At 45.9% G+C, this 13,068-nt stretch overlaps 1 protein-coding gene across 4 annotated transcripts in view; it reads left to right on the top strand.

Moving 5' to 3' along the window:
- Window positions 1–13,068, top strand: part of LOC146575417 (thyroid hormone receptor alpha) — a 116,506-nt gene that overhangs the window by 46,728 nt on the left and 56,710 nt on the right. The gene's annotated exons all lie outside the window — the stretch shown is intronic.

Here is a 13,068-nt window from a genome sequence, read left to right as displayed (position 1 = left end):
GGAAAGAGACAAAGATGAATTCTCAGCCTCACCTGAGAACCTTTGTCCCCTCCATTCAGCTCTTCCACAGGCAGACAGGGAGTCTGAGTCATGCTTATTATGCTCCATCATTGATAGTCTCCTCACGTCATGCAGTGATGTATAGAACGCAAAGCCAGCATTAGTCAGTCAGGTCAGTGGTTTGTTAGCGTGGCAAGCACAATAACTGAGCAGTTGTGTTTTTGTGTTGAGTTTAGGAAGCTTTGGCCATGTTGAATCAGTCAGAAGGCTTGGAAAAGCACACAAGTGTGTTAAATGGCCCAGCTGTTCTGTCACTGCAGAAAGGGCACATGGGGCAACGGAGGCTGGATGACATCCCATTATCTCGTCGTGCGTGCGTGTGTGTGTGTGTGTGTGCGTGTGTGTGTGTGTGTGTGTGTGCATGTGCGTGTGCTTGCGCAGATACAAGAGAGTGGAGCTTTGAATGAGTCATCCATGTGCTCTCTGAGACAATTGCTGCAATCATGCTCTCCCTGTGTGTGTGTGTGTGTGTGTGTGTGTGTGTGTGTGTGTGTGTGTGTGTGTGTGTGTGTGTGTGTGTGTGTGTGTGTGTGTGTGCGCGCGTGCGCCCACCAGAGAGAATGAAAACAGTCCGCCTGTGAAAAACCTTTTTAAGCACATGAAACATTTACAGTGGTTCGCTGTAGTCTTGTGTGTTTGTTTAGTTTGATGTTGTTCAATCTGAACAATTAACATGCAAACTTCATGCATGCAGACACATAGACGTGGTGAAGAGGACCTGCTGAAGTCCAAGCTGAGCATCAGAATGAGAAATAAAATGAAGATTTAAACGACTTTGAACGTGTCATCGTTGTTGGTGCCAGATAGGCTGGTCTGAGTCCTTCACAAACTGTCGATGTGTCAGAAAGAAACAAATATTCAGTGGGCTGCAGTTCTCTGGGTGCAAATGTCTTGTTGATGTCAGAGAAGAAAGGATTGACTTCTTCAAGCTGCTAGAAATGCAACAGTTTAATCAGGGTATGCAGAAGGATATGTGTTTGGAAAACACACCAAGCCTTGAAGCTGACAGGCTGCAGCAGCAGGAGACCACACCGGGTGCCACTCCTGTCGGCTAAGAACAGGAAACTGAGGCTCATAATGGCTCAGCAGACATTTGGATGGTAGGATGAACGACGTGAAAGCACAGATCAAACCGGCAGGTGGTGGCTGTAATGGTGTGGGCGCATAAGCTCAAATCATGTCAAACTAGTTTCTGCTGTTATATCATTGATAGGAAATTATTAATATTACTGTAGAAAACCTAAACTAACAGCTCACCAGTATGTACGGTCTTTGGTGAAGCCCTTAATCGGTAATTGCGCACATAGCACTTGATTACTTGTTGCTTTTATTTGCACTGTGTTAAACTCTTTGGATCCTGACCAGAACATTCACACAGAAACATTTTTTTTTCCAGCATTTTTTTCTCTTAAATTATTAATCCATAAAAATATAATGAAGAGGGCTTTGAGAATATTGAAGCCCATTCCAACGCTCAGAGAACAGGCGTGCAAGAGTTTGTGTTATTTATATCTCCTAAAATGTCAGCTCTGTGAAGTTGGCGGTTAAAGTTTGTCGAAGCTGGCCTGTACAGAACAAGTGTGTTAACAAGTTGATTTGTCTATGACCAGTAAGACCAGACTTGGTTACAGCTGCTGGTCAGATTTCAGGGAGGTCTCGGCAGCTTTTAGACTTTATAACAGGACGATGCTGAGGAAGGCGACCTCTGTCATGTTATGCCTTTTATACCTGCTGCCGTTATCATGGTTAATAACACTAAACCATGAGTGTTGTTGCTACTACTGCACATTGCACTTTGTTGATGATCAAATTATGCTGTTGTGTCTGGGCTGGTTTTTGTGTTGTTTCATGCGTGGACATACTGCAGATCAGTTTTCCTTTGGGAACAATAAAGTTGAAGTGCTTTGGAGCTTCTGCTCACAGCAGCTACATAAAAGTGTCATGAACTGGCTGTGTGGAGGCAGATGAGGACCCAATCGCAAACTCACAGAGGCAGGAATGAACTCAAAATTCACAGCTTTATTGCTGGAGAGCAGAACCATACAAATTAAACCGGGAAACTATAACGTAACACACAGAGAAACACACGGCCATGGATGAGGGAGAACGCGACACCGAACTGAGGGAGACGCAGACATAAATACACAGAGGGTTAATGAGGGAAGTGGGAACACACGGGGAACACAGGTGACACCGATAATCATAACAAGACACGGCAGGAGTAAATGCAACACTGACGGGAGACTGTCAAAGTCTCCCAACAGCCCAAACCCGAGAACCAAAAGACAAGAAAAAAAATAACAACCCACCCAGGGCGGGAGGCGGCGGACCAGGACGGAGGGAACGAAACCAAACAAAAGGCAAGGAGCATGAGACCAAAACAGAGTCCACAAATACAAAAAAATGGATCAAAACATGGAAGCACTGCCCAAAGAGGTCAGAAGGTTAACCCGGGGGGCGACAGCACAAAAGTTCACAGTTCAGCTGTTCCGGGGGCCGGCCACGTAAAAAGTGGCAGTGGCGGCAGAACAGATCCGGAGGCCGGCCGCGTGGAAGACGGCAGTGGCTACAGAGCGGGTCCGGAGGCCGGCCGCGTGGAAGGCGGCGGCGGCGGCGGCTCCCAAGCGTCGGGCGTACTGGTCGAGGCTTGGTGGGCACAGGACGAGACGAGGCAGGACCAGACGGTGGCGTGGCAGCAACAGGCGACGGAGCTGGAACAGATGCGGGGGCCAGACCAGGCGAAGCTGAAGCGGTGGCCGGACGAGGCGAAGCAGAGGCCGACCGCTGGACCAGGCGACGTTGAAGGCAAAGCAGAGGCCGGACCGGCGTGGGTGCAGCTGATGCAGAGGCCGGACCGGGCGAAAGCGACCTGGACCCTCCAGCGGAGACGAGGAGGTGCTGGCCGGGCTGACCAGAGCCGCTAGCGGAGATGAGGAGGTGCGGGAGGGGTTCCCCTGAACCCCCAGCGGGAACAGATGCAGAGCCAGCAGGTGCAGAGACTTCTGGCTGAGGGGACGCTAACTGTAGCTGCACAGGGCACGCAGTCGGCTTGGGATGCAACGGCTGGGGCTGTGGAGGGCAAACAGTCTGTCCAAAGTTTGTCAGCATCATGCAGTCCTCAGCTGGCGGAGAAAGCTCACAAAGGCTTCCAGCTGAGGTTGGCAGTGTCTGAATGGGTTGCTGAGCTATGAACTGGGCTGGTGACTGAGCTAACAACTGAACTAGAGACGGAGCTGGTGGCAAAATGGGGAACTGGGCTAATAACTGAGCTAATGACTGTGCTATGGACAGAAGTGCAAGTTGTAGTGATGGTGGAACAGCAGGTAGTTGAACTTGTGATTGAGCAGGTGACTGACTCTTGGCTGCTCTCCTCCGGGGAACAGGAACGGGTGCTGGGCCTGGCCGAACACCAGCCATCCCCACCCGAGGAACTGAGACGGGTGCAGCAGCCAGCAGGGTCACAGTTGACCTCACCCGGGGAACTGGAACAGGCGCAGGCAATGGCTGGGTGTCCATCAACCCCACCCGAGGAGCAGGTATGGGTGCCGGGATGAATGGAACCTCTGCCAGGCTGAAGACAGAAGCAGGGACCTGCTGGACCTCAGCCACCCTCACCCGAGGAACTGATACGGGTGCGAGGGAAAGCTGGGCCCGCGCTGCCCTGGGTACAGGAACTGGAGGCAGAGTTAAACTGACATGACTGGGGAACAGAAAAGTTAACCTGTGCAACCAGCTCTGCAGTGCTCAAACTAAAATCTTTTGCCAGTCTGTGTATAGCAGATGAAACCTTGCGGCTCTTAACCTTAGCAGGCATTGAATACACAGTTTCAAGGAGTCCACGAGGAAAAACAGAAACTGTCTCCTGCTTAGCAGGCACGAGAGAAGGTGAGGTTACACAGGTAGCGTCCGAGTTAGCACTTTCAAGTTGTGGTACAGAAAAAACCACAGCCTGAGAAACTGACGGAGCAACACTGGGAGCCACAGATACAAGAGCTGGTTCAAAGATTAAACTGTTCATAGCAGAGGAATGGCTACTAGTCTCTGTGTCACCTGGCTCAGGCAGAATGCTAGGAGTAGACCTTAAATTTGCTTGCTCAGCAACACAGGTCTCATTCTCAGTAACTCTTTGAGGAGCTGAGAAAGCAATGGCTGGTTGAGGAATATCAGACACGTCTAAAGACAAAACAGGCTGGAACATGAGACAGTCACTAGAAGGAGCATCACCTAGAGAACACTCAGTCTCAGATGGTTTGTGCTCCTCAGCCTGCACTGTCACATCTAGAGCTAATGATGGTGGTGGTGTGTGGCTGAGCTCAGACTGGGAAACCTCAGAATGTACAGGCTGATTAAAGCAGTTCTGCGGGGCTACCATGCTGGTAGCAGTATGTAGGTGAGTCTGGTGTGGAATAACAGTCTAACTCTACAGGTGAAGCATTCATATTAGTTAACTCGGGGAGATCACTGCGAGCATTACAAGAATCTGAGGGCTCAAAAACACAAAGATTACTAGCGAGAGCAACTGGTGAATAATCTGACACGGAGGTGCCTCGCTGTATAGTGTCTCTAGAGTCCAAACACAAAGTGGCAGAATTGTCTGAGTTAGGCAACACAATATCCACGGAGGGCCAAACAGTGCTACTCACGGTGGTGGATAAGTCATGAAGTCCGTGTTCAGAACGTTTGGGCTGAGTGTGTGACGCTGAGCTGTACTGGCACGACGGCGGCGTGAACGCCGTTTACATCGAGAAGGGGGAGGAGATGAACCAATATATATTGATGACATATATTTAGATTTGAAGGCTGCTGTAAGATGAGGCAAAGGAAGGGGACTGTAATTAAATAAAAGATCAGTGATTACTGCAGGGCTCAATGAAATTTGTCTCTAGTGACTGCTTTGGAAACTTTTTAGTTGGATACTAAGCTGATTTGAAAATATTACGTCGGTTAAATGCTGATGGTGTTTGCATGTATTAGGTTTAGTTTTGCTCTATTTAGATAAAGCAGCTGTCTGTTCTTGTAAATTAAGAGGAAGAAGAAGTATTGTAATTATAAAGTCTTCGTTGCTTCTGTTTCAGTTAAGTCTCATATCAGAAATGTAAATCTTTTGAGAAATAGTCCCCGTCAAATGGGATGAGCCTTAATGGTAGCACTGCTGGTATAGTCTGTTGCTCTACTGCGTTGTTTTGCCATGTTATATATTTAATGTTAATACTTACCGTTCACCCGCATTAACAGTAGTTTTGCTCGTTAGCTTGCATTCCGCTAAATAGATTCGTTAAGTCAGCTGACAAAGTCGAGAGCTGTAGAAACTAGAAGCTGCTAGCGATTTACCTCCACTTTAAATGAATTAAATGTCATTATAATTCCATGCCCTGCTTCTTGTTCCTGCTGGGTCAGCAGGGCTGAGCATCAGGAGCTGATTGTTCCTACGTGTTTTGAGCAGCGGGGGCAATTATGCGGCTGCAGCAGGGCCGCAGCTTGTGAAAGAATAGCACCAACGGTTGACGGAGGGACGAGGGAGAGTGCAGTCATTCTGACACATCCACAGAAACATGGAGGAGAGGCGAAAGGAAGGTCAGCCGTGGCAGACCTACATTGTTGGCGGCCCTCACACACTGGCTCATCATTAGAGAGGTACACAAAGGAGCAGAGGTGGAGGGGCTGCAGGGATGTGGAGAAAGCTGGACAGCTTTGATGTCAAAAGGCTGGTGTGTTTGTGTGTGTGGAACAAATGTATCTGCTGTGAATAAAATATGGGCTTGCAAGTCTTTGTAATCTGTTTTTGTGTACATGTTACACAGCGTCCCAGCTTTTTTTTTTTTTTTTTTAACCTACAAATAAAAAAAAATGACTGCAATAATTTATTATTGTTTAATCTGTTTATATTTGTTTAGTTTTTTGTGTTTAGCAGTTTGTCTCAAACTGTAAAAAAAAAATCAGGTTCTCACTAAACAACAAAACATTAAATGTTTTGTTATCTGTCAGCATTAAGGTAAAATACACGAAGATTACAAATCCTCACATTCTCAGGTTTTAGTATTTAATGTAATCAGTATCTGTTAATCAGTTGATAAGCTGAACTTTATGGCTTTTAAATTTGGACACACAAAAGATCACACGCGAGCTAGAATTTGGTTACTGTAGCTTCCAAATTCAAGGTGTTATTTGTTTTCAGACACAACTATAGCTCAGGGACTTCTAAATCATCATGCTGTGTAAAATCAGAGTGTACATGTTATCCTGTTAAGATGCTACTTGAGAAAAATGTCTTTGAACTCTTGTTTCTTTTTGCTTTTTTTAATCTATTTTCCCTCTGACTACGGAATAATTACTGAGAAGTGCATGGTACTCTTTAGACGGGTACTTTTCTACTCTATTTGACCAATGAAGGAACTTTCTTACTACAAGACTGACAAACACATTCATACAACATGCAGACTCGAGGAATCGGGGATCACACCGCCAGCCTTCTGAGCCACAGCCTTTCCTATTAGGAATTTTATCTTGATTGATAAGAACTAGTAACTACTACAAGTCCTTTGCAGACAGAGTACTTTGGAAAAGTCTTCAGCTACTCTTGTTGAAGATCTTTCAAAGATTTTCTTTGGACAAAGGCTACCTGACTATTTTGATAGGAATGATACTTAACACTGGTTCATCCCTTGAGTTGGGCACGTTTTTATGCTTGACTGAGTCAGTGATATCTACACAGAACTGACAATTTGGTAAATAACCAATTAATTTATAATAAGTGAAAAAGAAACAGTACATCATGTGAAGCGGGCTAACCAGGCTAAATGTCACGGCTAAAGTAGTTTTCACTTATGGGATTTTCCGTACAGAAAAGGACAGAAAATTAATTGTCCTTTCAGATGGAATGGTACAAAAGGAAGGCTTTGTGGCTGTGCTACATTAAACGAGCCGTTCTATTTCATATATCCAAAAGCAATGCAATGAAATTCCATTTTATGATTTTCAAAATGAAAGTAGCTCCTCAGTTGTTCAGGCATCATCTGACGCCCACACAGCTACTTTAAAATGCAAGTAAACAGATGAGGGGAAAAATGGGGGGTGATGCCCACTCAAGTGCACGCACAGATGCAAATTAAAAGGATAGGCATGCATACTGACTCGGTGCATACAGAGACAGTTACCTAAATTCACCCACACATACACACTCTTCCAACAGCCCGTAATTGCATTCGCTGGCAGAGAAAACAGCAGCTGTACATAGTCAAAGAGAGCGGAGGAAACAATGAACACACAGAGCAGATGACTGCTGTAAGTAAAAGAATGAAAGTGGAGCAAGCGAGGAATGGAGGAGGGCACGGCGCTGAAATGAACAACGGTGGAAACAAACAGGGTTTGAGTTTGAGAAAGTCGAGGCAGAAATTGGCATGCCGGGATTACAATTTGAAAAACATTTTCTACATATTCACGTTTATTTGTAATCAAACCATTACCTAAAAAGATAAGATAAGATAAGATAACCTTTATTAGTCCCACACGTGGGAAATTTGTTTTGTCACAGCAGGAGTGGACAGTGCAAAAGTTATGAGGCAAAAATTAGAATACAATAAGAATAAATACAGTACACAACTGTACAGAATAGAATAAAATACTATATACAGTAGAATACAATAAAATAAATATACAATAAGATAAAAATAGAATACAAATACAAATACTATATACAACTGAGTAAAAATACAACGATGACAGAAAGGATTATTGCACTTAGTATTATTGCATATGTATGGATGTGTGTGCTTGATCAGTTAAAGTCTTTATTATGGAGTCTGACAGCAGTGGGGAGGAAAGACCTGCGAAATCTCTCCGTCCCACACCGTGGGTGCCGCAGTCTCCCACTGAAGGAGCTGCTCAGTGCTGTCACAGTCTGCTGCATGGGGTGGGAGACGTTGTCCAACAGGGATGACAGCTTAGCCGCCGTTCTCCTGTCACTCACCACCTCCACTGGGTCCAGAGGGCATCCTAGAACAGAGCTGGCCCTTCGGATCACCCTGTTCAGTCTCTTCCTGTCCCCAGCAGAGATGCTGCCGCCCCAGCAGACCACACCATAAAAGATAGCAGAAGCCACAACAGAGTCATAGAAGGTCTTCAGGAGTGGGCCCTCCACTCCAAACGACCTGAGTCTCCGCAGCAGGTACAACCTGCTCTGCCCTTTCCTGTAGAGGGCGTCTGAGTTATGAGTCCAGTCCAGTCTATTGTTCAGATGAACACCAAGGTACCTGTAGCTGTCCACAGCCTCAATGTCCATACCCTGGATGTTCAGTGGTTGCAGTGGAGAATGCTTGTGCCTGCGGAAGTCTACCACCAGCTCCTTGGTTTTACTGGCATTGATCTGGAGGTAGTTCAGCTGGCACCAGTCCACAAAGTCTTGGGTCAGACCTCTGTACTCCTTGTCGTCCCCATCAGTGATGAGGCCGACTATTGCAGAGTCATCAGAGAACTTCTGCAGGAAGCACTGGGTGGAATTGTGGGAGAAGTCTGCAGTGTAGATGGTGAAGAGGAACGGAGCCAGAACCGTTCCCTGTGGGGCCCCCGTACTGCAGACGACCCTGTCCGACACACAGCCCTGAGTCCTCACATACTGTGGTCGGTCGGTGAGGTAGTCCAGGATCCAGGTAGTGAGGTGATGGTCCACTCCAGAGTTCACCAGCTTGTCCTTTAGAACCGAGGGAAGAATGGTGTTGAAGGCACTGGAGAAATCAAAGAACATGATTCTCACAGTGCTCCAGCGGTCTCCAGGTGAGCGAGGGAACGATGTAGGAGGTGAATGACGGCATCATCCGCTCCAATGCCAGGCTGGTAGGCAAACTGAAGTGGGTCCAGTGATGAGCTTATTAGGCGCCGAAGCTGAGCCAGGACCAACCGCTCCAGGGTCTTCATCAGGTGGGATGTCAGAGCCACCGGCCTGTAGCTGTTGAGGTCCTTGGGGCGTGAAGTCTTTGGCACTGGTACAACACAGGAGGTTTTCCAGAGCTGTGGGACTCTTCCCAACCTCAGGCTCAGGTTGAAGAGGTGCTCCATCACCCCACACAGTTGGTCCGCGCAGGACCTGACGACCCTCGAGCTGATGCCATCTGGACCCGCTGCCTTCTTGCCATTAATCCTCCTCAGTTCCCTCCTAACCTGGGTGGTTGAGAGAGACAGGCTGGAGCCTTGTGTTGAGTGTGTATTGGATGCTGCAGTTGGGGGTGGGGGGGAGTGAGCAGGGTGAATAGAGGAGGTGTGAAGTGTCTGAGGTGGAACAGCAGCAGTGGGGGTGGGTGAGTCTGCAGCCGATGTTGCAGACTGCCTCATGGCTGAGTCAAATCTGTTGAAGAAATGATTCAGTTCATTTGCCCATCTCACATCCCTCCCAGGCAGAGAGTTCTGCTGTTTGTGGCCTGAGATGGTTCTGAGGCCTCTCCAGACTTCACCAACGTTGTTTTGTTGAAGCTGGTTCTCCATCTTCTGCCTGTAGCTCTCCTTCCCATTCCTTATCAGTCCCCTCAGCTCTCTCTGCACCCTTTTCAACTCCTCTTTGTCTCTGGATTTGAAGGCCCTCCTCTTCTGCTTGAGGACGGTTTTAATTTCTGGGGTAATCCAAGGTTTGTTGTTGGAGAAACACCGTACAGTCCTAGTAGGTACAGTGTTATCCACACAGAAGTTTATATAGTCAGTAATGCATGTAGTAAGGCTGTCGATGTCCTCTCCGTGGTCATCACAAATCACCTCCCACACAGTCGACTCAAAACAATCCTTAAGAGCCTCCTCGCTCTCCTCTGACCATCTCTGTACTGTGCGGGTGGCTGGTGGCTCCCTGCGCACTAAGGGCTCATACACAGGGACAAGGTGCACCAGGTTGTGATCAGATCTGCCCAGGGGAGGGAGAGGTGATGAACTGTATGCCTCTTCTGCATTGGCATACAGTAAGTCCAGTGTTTTATTGACTCTGGTTGGGCAGGTCACATACTGGGTGAAGGTGGGCAGTGTGGAGTCCAGTGAGGCATGATTGAAGTCCCCTGATATTATGAGAAGGGCTCTCGGTGATTGTGTTTGCAGTCAGCTGACCACAGAGTGGAGAGAGTCACAGGCTGCATCCGCGTTGGCCGAGGGGGGGACATACGCTGTTATCGCGATAACATGCGAGAACTCCCGGGGCAGGTAGTACGGACGCATGCTAACGGCTAACAGCTCAATGTCTCTGCTGCAGAGTTGCTCTTTTACAGTGATGTGCCCAGGGTTACACCATCTGTCGTTCACAAAAACTGCCAGTCCCCCTCCTTTCCTCTTACCGCTGTCTCTGGTCCTGTCCGCTCGCAGCAGCTGGAATCCCGGTAGTGACACGCTTGTGTCCGGAGTTAGCGATGTTAGCCACGACTCCGTTAGCATCATGATGCTACATTGCCGGTACTCCCTCTGTGACCAGGTTAGCGACGTGAGCTCATCCATCTTATTGGGCAAAGATCTTACGTTTCCAATAATTACAGAAGGAAGAGATGGTCGATAACGTCTCCTTCTCGGGCGACGGCGCTCCTTCCCAGCACGACACCCCCGTCTTTTCCTCCTCAGTTCGCTGGGAATATCGGGTCTGTCCGCCGGCAGTACCGCTGCAGGACGCAGCGCTAACAGCTGATCCTTACTGTAAACAAAGGATCTCTGCTCTGGGTCCCCAGACACGGGTGAAAAAAGTAGAAATAAACTGAGAAAAACGACCAGGACTAGCACAAAACGGTAGAACATGGTTGCAGAGTCTAATTACTAATACGTTAGTTATAAAAAAAAAATTACGAGAAAAAAAGATAAGAAAGAAAGAAACTCAGAATGAGCAGAGCTGCTGTAACAGGCTGCCGCACACGGGGGGCGCCGGAAGTAATTACCTAAAAAGTCTTTAGGTAAAGGTAGCTTTAAATGTGCAGAGGGCTCTAAAGCATTTAATGGAAAGGTAAATGTCGAAGCGACTGATAATTCCATGTGGTTTGGTGGAAGGAAATGAAAAGGGTAACAGACATGATAATGCTGAGATGATACTTTGGTGTGATCTTCTTTGTCTGGGCTGGTTTTCAGCAAATCTTAGAACAAGGTTCACATATACAATACTGTGAAAAAGTCTCAAGGCACTGCTTTCTTTTTGACATTTGTTTAGGAAAATGGGAAATGGGTACATTCTTGAAATAAGCAAACAAATGAAAATACACTATAGAAGCTCACAAGCTCAGAAGTCAATGTTTGGTATGATGACCTTTATTCTTCACTCAGTCTGAACCTTCTTAGGCGAGCTTTCTGCTTTTTCCTTTAAATATTATTCAGGAATATTTCTCCAGACTTCCTGAAGGACACATTCCAAAGCTCCTCTTTGGATGTTGGCTGTCTTTTATTACTTTCTCTGTTAAAATGGTCCAACACTGCTTTAATAATGTTGAGGTCAGGGCTCCGGGGAGGCCGAGTCCATGACTATGAATCCTGTTCTATTGTGTGTTTTTCTATCCAGGAATGTTTTTACTGCACTGGCTGTGTGTTTGGGATGAACAAATGAGACCTCAGAGAAATCAGACACTTTCCTGATGATGGTTCAAACTCTAACAGCATTTATGTGTTTTAATTTCCATCAATTTTGACCTGATCGCCCACACTGCTGACTGAACTGTAGGAGCAGGCAACATATCGAACGTATTTGATGTATCACAGGTTATTCCATGTGCGTTGGTTAAAATGGCTTTATTGTAACCATCGAGCATGTTGCCATGAAAATATTAAGCACTTTTTTTTTTCTTTTAATGTCATTAACCCCCGTCCTACCCGGCACACTGCGCTGAGCATGCGTGTTTATGTCCTGCCAGATAGGGACAAAGCGAGGGAATGAGACTCGCTCGTCATTTGGACTTCAGGAGGAGGATGTCAAACAAAATGCGAAAATTTGCAAAGCATGCAGTAAAACTGTTGCCACTAAAGGTGAATTTATTCCACCAGCTGAAAAGTCTTTCACTATAAAATTAAGACTGTTCTTGGTCAGTCGCTTTTTGTAGTCACTGTCTAGACTTTTGTTTCTGTAATTTGACGTCATCAAAAATTTTATTTAACAGTTTTCTTATGTTAGAAGCACAAAAGACACCCTTTTAATTTCAGTTGTTTTGTTTGTCTCATGAAGTCTTGCTTGATGTACTTTTTTGTTGCTGTGATCTTTTGTTGTGTCGATCACAGAAAGACACTGTGAAAAACCTCGGTGGAAACTGATGGTTAAAGAATGGTTAAAAATAAAACATTTCAATTCATTCTGATTTTTTATTTTCACTAGAAAAAATCACTGAATGGTTGATTTGAATGAGTAAACCAGTGCAATTCTAGGCACGATATGACTGAAATAACATTGTTTTTGGAGTTTATTTAAACATATCGTGATATATATCGTGTATCGCGATATTGTAACAAAGTGCCTAAAGATACAATTTAATGTGTTACTAGCTCATTTTTCTGCAACAGTGGAACATCATTTGTGTTCGGTACCTTTTTCATGGTTGCATGACTCATGAACCAGAGTTAAGTGGTTTAACCAAAAAAAAAAAGGTCAGGTACAAGAAGTAGACTGACTTACAGTGAAAAAATTATCTTATTTATCTAATAGGTGACTTCAGTGCTGCCTGAGCCCTCAAATAGTAAGAGATCCATAATCAGTGGTTCTGACCACAGCGTCACCACATGGTTCATTCTTCAGATACTTCCTTGAAGTGCTTAGCTGGAAACTGGAATGTGTAACTGTAGAGAACTAACTCAATCTTAGATGTAGAAGTAAAATATTCAAGAATTTGTGTTAACAGCAAGCCCTACCTGCCCTTTTGACATATTCTAAGCTTATATTACCATACAAGTATACATCTTCTCAAAAACATGTTTTGGGGTGAACTGTCCCTTGTAGGTATATGACGTTAAAAGGTTATATTATAAGGCTTATTCACAGTTGTTTTTTGGATTCAGGGCTGGCATTGCCTGTCTTTCACCACTCTT

The sequence above is a fragment of the Mchenga conophoros genome, linkage group LG4 (genome assembly GCF_057382185.1).
Source record: "Mchenga conophoros isolate Kocher_MC1m ecotype Shallow Benthic linkage group LG4, M_conophoros_male_GT1.1, whole genome shotgun sequence".
In the NCBI taxonomy this organism is placed as follows: Eukaryota; Metazoa; Chordata; class Actinopteri; order Cichliformes; family Cichlidae; genus Mchenga; species Mchenga conophoros.
Note: the sequence above shows the minus strand (reverse complement) of the source record. Positions and strands in the feature narration are given on the sequence as shown.